A 4,747-nucleotide genomic window follows, 5' to 3' on the forward strand; every position below is an offset into this window, starting at 1 on the left:
TTTTACTCGTTGTAACGTGATAAGGTGAACTGGATCATAAAAGTGTTATGCAAACTATATCACGAACACAATTTGTAGCGTCCAGCGCAGTTTTCGTTTTCTATCCAGACATCACACTGAGCTGTATAAAATGAATAACGATGTTCGAGGTCCTAATTTTTTTTGTATCTACAGCTTGTATCTATTCTTGGTCGCTAGCAGCTGGATATTTCATGAAAAGTGCACGGAACAAGAATGATTCCACGACTAATACTCCAAATTTTGTGAAATTACTTCACGTAAAAATTTCATTATACTAGAAATCATGAACCAGTTCACGAATACATGAGTAATATGTAATGAACTTGGGAACCATTTCACGAGCACGGATATTGCATCGTGAGCAATATACTAGGTTTTACACCAACCGACATAACCTCACAAAATGAGCTCATTCGTGTCGTCATCTTGTAGAACTCAATTAGGAATCATGAACCTGTTTACGATTACATGAATAATATTTGATGGATTTGTGAACTATTTCACAAGCACGAATGGTAACTTGTGACTATTATACTAGATAAAATGAACTAGCTCACGACATGAATGACATTTTATAATTTTGTGATTTATTTCACGGGTACGCATGGTCAGTCGTGACTATTATACCAGGAATCATGAACGAGTTCTCGAATACATGAATAATATTTCATGATATTGTGAACTGTTTCAGGAGCACGAATGGTAAGTCTTGACTAATATATTAGGCATCACGAATTAGTTCACGAGGATTGGATGGATTCATGAATAAAATTTCGAGTTTCGTGAAATAGATCACGAGAAAATATCCACAATGTTTTGATTTTGCGAACTAATGTGCCTAAATCTATGAATAACATCATGAGTCAGCTGAGTTTAATGATCATAAAGTTGTGAACTAGTTCACGTACAGAAAATCGATTTGGTAATAACAAGGAAACCGTGACTGAATTTCACAAAACAAAAATAAATATTTACACTATTTCCGCGTTATGAGGGCGTCACTAAAGTGAAATTGAACATTATTATAAAATATTTTTGTTCATAGTCCTGTTTTCATAGCGTAAAAACGTGAATATTACGGAATTCATGGTATTTTATTCACGATTTTAGGAACAATATTTATACGGTTTAATGGTGGCGCCGGATGGATGAGGATGGCAAGATACAGGAGGTTGTCAATCAGACACTACCGCTAACCAATTCCATTCCTTCTCGATAATAGACATTTACTCAATTTGTTGAGCTGAATCTATTGGTACACAATACTCGGCCTTCCAGGTCTCATAAAAAGTCGTCAAAGTTTACCCTTTCTTTTATAAGAAACGTAGAAAAATCAAAACCCTCCCCATGAGCATTTTCTGTGCACGGGCCTGCTCTTGTGTAGCGAACTGTATCCTAGTTTAATTTTTTTTTGTTTTTTTTTATCAAAATCGTTCCTCTATCCAGTAAATTGTTTTCAACTAATTTTGAGCTTCAAATATAAACTCTTAGTTTTCGGTATTTTAAAAGATGTAAAAATGGAAAAGTTGCACCTTGAAGCTGCATCAATGTGTCTTGTCAAATAAGCGACCTATAAAAACTGATTAGAAAGCGTTTGTATGTTTACGGTACAGACTAATCACCAAAACATGTGCTAGCAAACAAATGTTTTCCTATCCAACAAACTTTCCACCGATAAACCAAACACTATGACGTATTCGTTCGTACATAAGAATTTCAAATATTTACTCAATCTTGACCGTGACTGAGAAACTACAAAATCTGGCCTTTTTCTCGAGCGTCGTAGTATATCAACACGAAACTCATGTCGTGCCAAACCACGATTACAACAACATACCGTCCACCAGCTGATGAGCGGACGGCGAAAGCAAAATACATCGTCGCCGCCACCGTCTTTCCGCCGATTCACAACGCACCGACCGGATCGGAGGCGGCATACGAATCACTTGTTTTTGATTCGCATCGGCAAAGCAATCAGCTGCTGCTCGTACATTCGTTCGCTCAAACCATACCGGTCGGCTTACTTTTGCGAATGTACATGTACACCTAATTGAACGTGAAGGTCACCGTTTTACATCAGTTGTGATTTGTGTACCTCCCACAAAACCCACCACGAGGTCGAAGAAAAGTAATGAACATCAAAGGCGGAAAGCTGCAAATCTGTGCCGATCCGTAATGACCCCCTGCTACAATCGCGTGCAGAAACGCGCAGATTTCATCAGAATGCGTCGCGATAACGTGATTACGCTGCGCGCGTGTTCTACATACGTTACCTTGTCCACCCACGACTTGTCAGTCAGACCAGTTGACAGAGTCGCAGATGAAACCGGTACAGAAACTGCACAATTTCTACGCCGTGAGCCGGCACATTTGAAGTACTTTCCTATAAATGAAGAAGTGAGATGCGGCATTCCGGCAGCGGTTGGCTGACTTAAATGATGGGCGTGAATGAGTTGCAGCGTAATTGATATGCGCGCTTGTTTAGCTTTTTAGCTGAGATCACGCGGTTTGAGTTTGACCGACGGACCGACCGACCGACCGGAGAACCGATTGGGAAGCTGTCCTTGAAGCTCGCGTGTAAGCGAAAATGAAAACAAATTGTCCCCGGCCGCGATGGCTCTCGACGGTGCCAATTGACGACGGCTGGTTGTACCGAGCGACACTTTCAGGTCAGTGAGCTTCTCTTATTTATGGTTCAACCTGGACGGGGGCGGTTCGGAGTTTGTACACTTGAACACGTTTTCTAGCGATACTTTGTTTCACTTTTGCCGGTCGAGGATACTAAATAAACTAATTTTGTTGATTTGCCTTTTTTTGAGGTGAGTTGAAGTGCAGTACTGCGGGGTATTGAAAATTATTTTACATTTTCTGAGTTGGTGAGTGGGCGATGAATAAACTAAAGCGATTCGCGAATCTGTTATCCAAGCTAACATCATAGCTTATAGCAGTCGCTGACATAATTAAGGTTCACCACGGATTTTTCTCGTCCGCTGTTTTTTGGATCTTTATAACGTTTGCTGACTACAGATATTTCACAATTGCTACTAATCGTACATTTTTAGTTAATCTACACGCTTTCTTCATTCATTAAATTTCGGTCGTCAAACGGTGGGATAACAAAATTCTCACAAGTTTCTTATGCCTCCACGCGAGTCTAAGTCTATTGATGACATTTGGTCCTTAGACCGGCGACGACTGGGTGCTATCAGCCTTCTGCCGATAGTAGCAGAATGAGAGGGTGCGAACAGATCTAGTCGAGAAAACATTGCCGTAAAAATGAATAGCCCCAATACGAATAATCTGACTAATATCTATGATCACGGGTCAATACGTATTGAAAATTCGCCGCGTCTGTTTTTATGAACCTAATTTCAAGCTCCGTTATTGCTAACAAGCCCGTGCATCAGATTAACAATCCTTTATATTTCCCTTCAGTGTTCGTTATTATCGCTCGTATACTTGTATTCCACAAATCTGATATGGAAAATAAGAAATACTTTCCTTGATTTATAACATCTCGCGCTATTTTTGCCTGTATATTGTGTCACTCCGAGTGGAGTTCAAATTGCTTTTGTTTAGGGAACATAGTTGTCGTGGCCTGATTTAAGGGCACTCCCCACATCGTGCGTGTGACTGTAAACACTATTATGGAAATTGTACCACTTTATTCTATATATACACATTAGACCTTTCCACATTTTGAAAAAGTTTTGAAATATACATGGGTCAGCTCAATTTTTTGTTCTAGGTGTGAATTTAAGAACTTTCGCCAAAAATGGCTTAATTTGGGCATGATTTAGAGGTGTCTCCAATCAAAAATCGTGTTTTTGCTATGTTTCCATGGTAACATCACTTACACTCTGATTTAATAGGCCCTACATGCCCACATATCATCAAAGCTTGTTCCTTACACATATCTTAACATGTTTTAACAGGTGAACATAGCTCTAATCGCAGTAGAAAATTTGTTAACTGGATTTTCATATAGAAAAGTATATCAAAACCAAGGAAAATTAGTAGTATTTTTCTTAGTTTTGGTATTCTTCTCTATATAAAAAACCAGTTAACAAATTTTCTATTGCGATTAGAGCTATGTTCACCTGTTAAAACATGTTAAGATATGTGTAAGGAACAAGCTTTGATGATATGTGGGCATGTAGGGCCTATTAAATCAGAGTGTAAGTGATGTTACCATGGAAACATAGCAAAAACACGATTTTTGATTGGAGACACCTCTAAATCATGTCCAAATGAGGCCATTTTTGGCGAAAGTTCTTAAATTCACACCTAGAACAAAAATTTGAGCTGACCCATGCATATTTCAAAACTTTTTCAAAATGTGGAGAGGTCTAATACACATATAAATTGTTTTGCGCCTGTATTGAATTATATAAAAGGGGAAGGGAAATATAAATCGCTCTCTTAGTAAAACAAAACCCATCGTTGTACGTTAACCGATATTTTCGAACCGAAACGCGCCCTTTTTTCGACGGTTCGCTATCGCTTTGGACCTCACAGAATCATATGGTCCTTCGAACCGGATTCGCGAAGAGTTTCGTCGTGAACCGCGTTATCTCGATCATTTTCCGTGTCGTGTGCGTTGGCCTCGTTTCCCGCCGAAAAGGTCATTAGTGGTACTGCTAATCCGTGACACAGTGATCGTAGAAAATCACACTGTGAGAACAAAGGTGTCTATAGTGAACTTTAGTGCGCGAATTTAATGACG

General features: G+C 39.2%; 1 protein-coding gene across 1 annotated transcript in view; it reads right to left on the bottom strand.

The window, feature by feature from the left end:
• The window catches only part of LOC131686760 (uncharacterized peptidase C1-like protein F26E4.3), a 205,449-nt gene that overhangs the window by 71,856 nt on the left and 128,846 nt on the right, over positions 1–4,747 (bottom strand). The gene's annotated exons all lie outside the window — the stretch shown is intronic.

This window comes from Topomyia yanbarensis, chromosome 3 (assembly GCF_030247195.1).
Source record: "Topomyia yanbarensis strain Yona2022 chromosome 3, ASM3024719v1, whole genome shotgun sequence".
Taxonomy (NCBI): domain Eukaryota; kingdom Metazoa; phylum Arthropoda; class Insecta; order Diptera; family Culicidae; genus Topomyia; species Topomyia yanbarensis.